We start from the raw sequence: 9,284 nt of genomic DNA, 5'->3' as shown, positions 1-9,284 counted from the left end.
CTAATTGCCTTTCAAACATCTCCATCTGGACATACCACAATTACTTTGCCCTCAATCTGCCCCAAACCAAACTTGTCATCACCCCTTAAACCTGTTTTCCCCCTTGGATGCCCAATTTCAGTGAACAGTACCTTTAAACACTAAGTGTATCAAGTCACAATTTCCTTTATGCTTCATAATACTCTAATGTCCACTCAGTCAACACATTCAGCCAATTTTTATGCCAAATGTCTTTATAATCTGCTTATCTCTCCACCTCTCTAGTTCACATCATAATTTCCTTCTTGTTGGACAAGTACAGCTCTTCCAGTTGGTTCCCTACTTCTAACTAGACTGCAACTCCAAATGCTTTACAAAGTCCAAACAGTTTATTCTTAGTTTCTTCCTTCATAAAATGGAGATAATAAGGTCTGTTTCCTGGAGCTGTTGTGAGGAAATAGATTATGGATATAAAAGTAGAAGACACTGTAATCATTATTTGAATAAAGGCAAGGAATGCCTAGAGCATACATAACTAACATCCTTCAAGTTGCATGGCACTGTATTCATTTTAAATGCAGGAAAACTGAGGTTCAAAATAATGATGAGATCTGCTCACAGTCAGCTAATAAGTGATGCTTGGGAGATTGTTCCATATAACTGTCTGACTCCAAACCTGTGATCTCTTCTTTACAATATCCAGGACTCAGTCCTGTAGGGACTTAGGAAGCTGGGCTGATTTGGGGTCACTTGGCTATTCAGGAGGGGATTTGATGCATATATTCTAGGCATGCAACACTTCTTTACTCTTGGTAGTACCTTCTTTAAGCCTAGGGTGGTAGGGGTGAGCTGAAGCTGTGGGGAAGATGAGATGCTTGACTTAAAGAAACAAATGAAAATGATAGCTCAGGGCTTCTGGGAGGAACACATCAGCCCCGTTGTTAACTCAGATGGGTCATTCTGCCTTGAGCCACATATTTGTGAATTGCTGACTTATTCTTCCTTTGTGTCTCTCATCTTTTTTGACTGATGAGCTTCTGGAACATTTTCTTGACACAGCAATGGCAGAGGTATAAGAGGACTAGCCCAATCATAGAGAAGCATTTCAGTCTTTGATCAGTTCACATCTGCTAACACCCCTTTGGGCAAAGCATGCCACATGGAAGAATTCAATGTCAAGGAACAGGGGAGTACACTGTGTCCATGAAGTTGGTTAAAACTGTGAAATCAGATCTCAAAGGGTGTAGACCCAGGAAAGGGTAAATAATTAGGGCCCGTAATTCAACTTACCACATGGGACTTTCTAGTTTGAGGCGACTGAAAATAGTGCTACCAGAAACATTCTTGTACTTGTCTTTTGATGAATGTATGCATGTCTTCCTGTTGGGTATATACCAAGAATGGAATTGCTGAATCATAGGGTCTGTATATGCCTAGTTTTAGTGGAGAGTAACAAATAGTTTCACAAAGTTTAAAAAAATTTTTTTTTCAACGTTTATTTATTTTTGGGACAGAGAGAGACAGAGCATGAACGGGGGAGGGGCAGAGAGAGAGGCAGACACAGAATCGGAAGCAGGCTCCAGGCTCCGAGCCATCAGCCCAGAGCCTGACGCGGGGCTCGAACTCACGGACCGCGAGATCGTGACCTGGCTGAAGTCGGACGCTTAACCGACTGCGCCACCCAGGCGCCCCAAGTTTCACAAAGTTTAAAAAGTGATTACAACAACATACACTCCCACCAGCAGTGCATGACAGTTTAAGTTGTTCTATATCTTTGTCAACACTTCGCATTATCTGTCTTACTCATTTTAACCATTCCAGTAATTACCAATGGTAGTGTATTCTGGATTTGTATTCTCTAATGACTAATGACAGTAGCATCTTTTCTAAAGTAACTATTCCTGCTTTTTTTTTCTACTGAATTGTTTCTATTTTTCTTAGAGTTGTATAAGGATAGTCAATATATTTTGAAATACCCTTTTTTTTCATGTATAGCAGATAACTCCTCACACTCTGTGCACTGCCTTTTCACTCAATCTTAAGAATAAAAATTCTTAATCTAAACTCAGTGCAAATTATTAGTACTTTTTTATAGTTAGTATTTTTTTTATGTCCTGTTCAATAATGTTCTGGCTACTTAAGTTTATGTAGATCCTCTCCTTTGTGCCCATGCATGTATGTGTGTGTGTTTGCGTGTATGTGTGTGTATGTGTGGGTGTATGTGTGTTTCCTACGTTCTTTTTGTTGTTATTGCTTTATCACTCACATTTAGATCTACAGTCCATCTCAAGCTGCAATTTGTGTGGGGATAGGTAGGAGGTTATGTTTCATTTTTCCATATATATATCAAATTCACAACACTATTTAACATTATTTAAAATACCATCCTTCCCTACTGGACTGCAATGTCATTTTTCTTATAAATTAAGTAATTTTAAATGTGTAAATCTGATTCTGAGCTTCCTTTTCTGTTTTACTGATCTATTTTGTCTATCCTTGCAATAATATCATACTCTCTCAATTACTTTCGGTTTATAGTAGGTCCTCATATCTAGCCATGTAAACCCCCCCACCCCCCACTCAGAGCAGTGTGAATTCTTAAGTTTTGTTTCCCTACAAGTTTTTTTTTTCTTTCTTTTTTTGCTATTCCTTGATCTTCTGGAAACAGAGTTGATTACATTAAACATGATAAACATGCAAATGGTTTTCTGCTTCACTTGGGGGAGAGACTGAAACAAGGGCCTATGAAGCCCTACTTGCACTGATCCCAGTGACTTCTCAAACACTATTTTGCCCCCATGTTCATTCTTGACATCTGTTGACAGGATCTTGGGCCTCTGGAGTCTTCTACAATAAAGGCTTCTTCCTGCTACAAAGCCTTTGCACATGCTGTTCCTGTGTCCCAGACTATTTTCTTGCTCCCCATCCCGTGTTGCCTGTTACTCCTTCAACTGTCAGTCCAGTTGTTACTATTCCAAGGAAGCCTTTTCTGACCCTATCAGTCTGGCTCATATTCCTCTCTTACATATTTCCAGAGCTCAGTGGACCTCTCTTTGCTTCTCTTTGTATAAATAATTATTTAGCTAATGTCTATCTTTCCCCTTGACTTGAGGTCAATGACCATGTCTATACTTTCCATTATTTTACACCCAGCACCTAGTACAGTTCCTGGGACATGGTAGGTACTTAATGGATATTTTGCCAAATTAAGTGGGACTGCATGGTGTATTGAGAACACTATGGAATGTGTAAGGGAATAGCTATAGTCTTTGAGTTTAAAAATGGTAAGACAATTACCAGTGGCATGACCCTGAACAAGTACCTTGGGTACTCCTTTGATACCTTGATTTTCCTATCTACAATGTGGGACAGACACATAGTTTTGTTCTAGAGTATGGCATATAGTGGGTAGTAAGTCAAAGACAACTGTTAGAGAACAAAGCTCAAGCTATATCACTGGCCTCCTCACTCCTGGTTCAGGGCTCCGTCTACCTAGTACTCTGGTGGTTATTCATAGCAAGCTCTCTGAAATGACAACAGGGCCAAGACTTTTCTGAATGAGACTGGAAGTCTCCACATGCTGGAACTCTCATCTGGGGAGAATAAGTCATTAGGTTCATGTTCCCATTAATTTCTATTCTACTACACTTAAAAAAAAAAACATGAAGTATGGGAAAATGACCTTTCTGGAGGACAGGACCATATGGAACTAAGGAAGGCTCAAAGTCTGTTGTATTAGGCCTTGACTATTAGTGACAACAGGGGCTAAGCCATACATGAGAAAGGAATGGTGAGGGGAAACTTTGTAAGGAATCGGTACCTTTGGCACTTTTCTCAAGTTTATATCCTATATTTGTTTCCATACAGTAATCAGTAGGAGATAGGTTAAAATACAAAGAATTTATGAACTACCTTTAGAACAGCAAGGTGATTTCTGTCCCTGAAGAGCTGTGTTGGGATAATAAGGGCAGGGAAGATAGTGACAATAATTTCTCAGATTGTCAAACTCAGATGACCCATAGGATAGTGGTCCTATGTGGCAGGCAGCACAGCCTTGAATGGCACCAAAACAGTTTCCTGAATATAACCTTGCATAATAGTGTTACTTTCATCAAAACCACAATGAAATGTCAACTCACATCTGTCAGAATGGCTAGAAAGAAAAGGATAGGAAGTAACAAGTGTTAACGAAGATGTGGAAAAAAAGGAAATCTTGTACACTGTTGGTAAGAATGTAAACTGGTGCAGCCACTGTGGGAAACAGTATGGAGACTCCTTGAAAAATTAAAAATAGAAAGCATACTATACAGTAATTAAACTACTAGGTATTTACCCAAAGAAAATGAAAACACTATTTCTAAAAGATACATGCATCTCTATGTTTATTGTAGTATTATTTATAAGAAGCAAGAGATGGAAGCAACCCAAGTATCCATCTGTAGATGAATAGATAAAAAGGATGTCACACACACACACACACACACACACACACACACATACACACACACACACACGTGCATGCATGCACACACATTGGAATATTACTCAGCCATAGGAAAGAATAAGATCTTGCCATTTCCAACAACACAGATGGGCCTGGACAGTATTATGCTAAGTGGAATAAGTTGGATAGAGAAAGATAAATATCATATGATTTCAGTTATATGTGGAATCTCAAAAAAAATGAATAAACAAACAAATTTTAAAAAGTAGAAACAGACCCATAAACACAGAGAAAAAAATTTATAATTACCAGAGGAGAGGGGTTCGGGGATGGGCAAAATGGGCAAAGGGTAGTGGGAGACACAGACTTCCAGATACTTCCAGATTCATCAGGGATGAATAAATCATGGGGATGAAAGATAAAGCATAGGGAACATTGTCAGTGATACTGTAATAGTGTTGTATGATTACAGATGGTAGCTATGCTTGTGGTGAGCATAGCATAATGAATAGACTTGTCAAATCAATACGTTGTACACCTGAAACTAATATAACACGGTGAGTTGACTTTGCTTCGATTAAAAAAATTAGTAATAACATCACTTTCAGATAAAAAGTCCACATTTGGTCTTCATGTGTGCAAAAATTATGTAAGGGTAAGTTTGTCGCCTTGCATCCTTATAGGTTCCAGACAATCACCTCTGAAGCTGTGATAAATTCATGAATACTTCGTGGTACATGAATACTTTTCTTGATCTGGTTTTCTGTGGGTATTATGTAGCAAAATTCCATATAAGTGAACCAGGTGGTGAAATGTCATAGTGATAAACTATCCTGTAGTGGTAGAAAATCCTACCCTGTGTAAGAAACCCTCATCAAGTCGTTTCATATCCTCTGTAGAAAACTCATGAGCTTCTATACCAGAGGGAGCTATATGCAAATCCTGACTTTTCCACCAAAGACAGAGATGTAAAGATTGCCCTTGGCCTGGAGTGTTGTTCTGTGAATATTAAGAGCCATGGCTGAAATCTCAGTCTATAAACTATTAGTTCAATGTTTTTAGTAGACCGTACTGCTAGTAATTAAAATCTGAAAACTGTAAGAATTGGAGCAAACCGCATCGGTTAAACTCTCTGGTGTGAATCCAATTGCCTGGATAGAGGTCATAGTGTTGGGTACCTTTTATGGGTTACAAATTGGGAAATGGCAAAAAAGAGCTTTCTAGCTGCTAAAAATGTTCTGTACCCTGATCTGGGCACTGGTTATATGAGTATATACATATATAAAAAATTCATCAAACTGTACACTTAAGAAGTATGCACTTCAAGAAAATTAAAATTCTTCCAAACTCCATCTCTACGGTGGGGAATGCAAACTTCCTATTTCTCACCAGCCTCCCGCTGGGCTTCAACCTCTCATCACTTTGATTCATTCTTTCCATCTAAATCTTGCTTAACTTTCCATTTTCTACACCCTCTTACCTCTGTGCAGTTTAACTACAAAACTGAAAACTTGTCCTGTATTACCCTCCAATGTAATTTAACCATCTTTGTTTTCCCCTAACGTAGGCTGACAAACAGTCTGTCCTTGGCCAGATGTAATCAGGCTCTTCCGAATCCTCTTCCCAACTAGACCTTGACTTTTGGACTTCTGTGCTTCTGTGTCCATCTTTGCATCAGTCAACTGCAAGAACACTGGTAAGTCACGTTAGCCAGAAGCCCTTATCCTCAGAACCGGATCACTCTTGATACCTGGTCAGGTTTCTCATCCTCCAGGTAATGTCTGATCACTATGGCCTGCCTTCAGGAAGATGATCAGGTGGTTTTAGCCAGAAATGTTTCCTCTTATTAATTTTCCATCTAACAACCTCTTCGCCTTGTTCTTTGGCTACCAATCTCCACTCTTCCTTGTTGTATTCAGAGCTGAGCTCAATCTGTCTACACTATGCAAGATGCCATTGCAGTGGTCTCTATAACTATTGTGATAGTACTAACTACAGCCATCCTTATTGTTTTAACAAGTGTCAGAATATTTTTTTCTTTATCAAGGTCATGGACTTAAGTGCTATTTATCCTCAAAACAACCTATCAGGGACTTTATCAGAAAAGCAATAGATATATATTTTTAGGGAAAAAATAATTATCCTTGCTCATTAAGGATATTATTATTAACAATTGTGCTACTTTTCAGAGAACAATTCTTTACTCAGAGCTGACAGTGATATTAAGTGTATTGGCCACATACATGCTACACATATGCATGCTATATATATATATATATATATATATATATATATACACACACACGTGTGTGTTTATAATATATACATTTTATTTAGAGATACCCATTTTCACACTTTAAAATATCTAATATTGGACTATGCTTTATAATATTTTATGAAAAAGTAAAAAAAGAAAAAGAAAAAAAAAACAGCAGTTAGGCAAAGCAGTGTGGTGACATCCTTGTCTTTTCCTTTACACACACCAGTTAGCTACATTCATACTATTGTTACCTGAGTTGGCTTCCTTTGATTGTTAGCATTACACAGAGTTACATTTTGACTTAAATTTGGATTCCTAATTGTCATTTAAAATGTCTTCAAAAAGATTATACAGTACTACAAAGTTCCATTGAAATAAAAAGTTATTTTGTATGTCAAAGATTGTCTATCATACAGCAGGCATTGCAATTATAGTTAGTAGAAACTGTCAAATTTCTGGGAATAGATAATGGTATTTTCAACCCTATGAGAGGTTATTGTGACCAATTTATGCATCATGAAGGACTACCACTCAGGAACATAACATCTATCTGTCAAAAGCCTTTGGCTGACTTGGAAACGAAGCTGTTCACTTCCCATAATATATAATCCCCGTTACAGAAATTTCAAAATGCCAAGTTCATCCAAATGTGGAAAACCCCAGGTATTTTTATTTGGCTCGAAATTATGATATCAGTCTGAAATATGACAAAACGGTCTGGAAGACAAGCATAGGCTAAGGGAAGCAGAATGTTGTCACTGACATTATGCATATTAGTTGGTGGCTGAAAGCGATTCATACATAAAGATTTTAGGCTCAATGCAAAGGAGTTTTAGACTTAAATTTTAATGGTCGTACAAAAAAAGACTTATTTGTAACTGTGTAGATAAATATTCATTTATTGGTTCCACTATTGGTTCATTCTGTAAGAATCATGTTTATTTTTATGTTGATTATTTTTCCCTATACTCCTTCTCTAAGCTGTGGTTAAATTGATGGTGCATTTTATAATCATTGCCATTGTAGAATTAAATAAATAAAGTTTTCCATATTAATGTTGAAAACATGTTAGATGGATGGGCAGGTTGATGAATGGGTAGATGGGAGGGGGAAAAGGAGAGAAGAGTACAAAGTTCTTTTATCTTTATGCTTTAATTCAGGACCTTTTTAATCCATCATAGCTCTATTGAAATAATTCATATTATCAGCTATTTCAGTTAAATTCCACAGCTATTGATTTTCTGTGTTCTGTACAGGGAATGTTTGTGTCCCCTCAAAATTCTTATGTTCAAATCCAATCCCTGGAGTAATGGTATTTAGAAGTCAGGCCTCATGAATTGGATTAGTGACCTTGTAAGAAAACTCAGAGAGTTCCCTGCCCCCTTCCACCATGTGAAGACACAGATGAAAGGTGCCATCTACAAACCAGGAAGTAGGCTCTCACCAAATATCAAATCTATGGGTGCCTTGATCTTGTACTTGCCCTCTAGAACTGTGAGAAATAAATTTCTTTTGTTTAAGACACTCAGTGTATGGTATTTTTGTTACAGCAGCCTGATTGGACTAAGAACTGTGGTAAAAACTGTTGGAATACAAACAATATGGAATATGTTGTACTTGTCCTGTAAGGAACATACATTGTTATCTTTGCATTAATAGGCAGAAATACAAGAAAAACAAGTAGATAATGTCTATACGAGAGAAGAGATTCACTGTTAGTCATTAAGGCAAGTGCTCTAAGAGGAAGTTATTCCTTGAGAAATAAGAAATGAAAGAAAAAAAAAGATTATAGAAAAATGTACATAAGGTACTTTTTAATATTTATTGATCGATTGTTTGATTGATCAAGCATGGGAGGGGCAGAGAGAGAGAGGCAGCAGAATCCTCAGCAGGCCCTGCACTGTCAGCACGGAGCCTGATGCAGGGCTCACACTCATGAACCAACCCCTGAGATGGTGAGAACATGACCTGAGCCAAAGTCAAGAGTCAGATGCTTAACCAACTGAGTCACCCAGGTCCCCCAACAAGGTACTTTTAACATGACCAGATTGGAGGCAAGCCTTGTTGTGGTTGGGAAGATTTAGATAGTATTAGCAATTTCCTTCAGTGTAATTAATCTTGCTCTATTTTCTGTTATTCCTGGCTTTGTCCATAATAATAATGGGTATATTTAATACATGCCATTAAGTCTTTTAAGTGGTGAACAGCTTGATGAGTATTTATTGATAAGGACACACAGACATACAAAGTCAGCCAGGCCAGTCAGTGAGTAGATAGTAGAACTGTTATATATAGACTTTGCTCCTTGCCTGCCTATTTTCCAAGTCCTCTAGAGCAGCGGTTCTCAAGGTTGGTGGTCCTGGGATGCTTTTACTTATTAAAATTATTGAGGACTCCAAAAAACTTTTGTTTATATGGTTCATATCCATGAATATTTACTATGTTAGAAATTAAAACCAATTAATTTTAAAGCAACTTATTTGATATATTTAAAAATAACAATAAGTCTAGGGGCACCTAGGTCGCTTAGTGGGTTGAGCGTCTATCTTCGGTTCAGGTCATGATCTCGGGGTTCGTGAGTTTCAGCCCATGTCAGGCTCG

Source organism: Lynx rufus, unplaced genomic scaffold (assembly GCF_022079265.1).
Source record: "Lynx rufus isolate CCGP_SWC_20201006 ecotype Redwood Valley unplaced genomic scaffold, mLynRuf1.p SCAF_9, whole genome shotgun sequence".
NCBI classification, from domain to species: domain Eukaryota; kingdom Metazoa; phylum Chordata; class Mammalia; order Carnivora; family Felidae; genus Lynx; species Lynx rufus.
Note: the sequence above shows the minus strand (reverse complement) of the source record.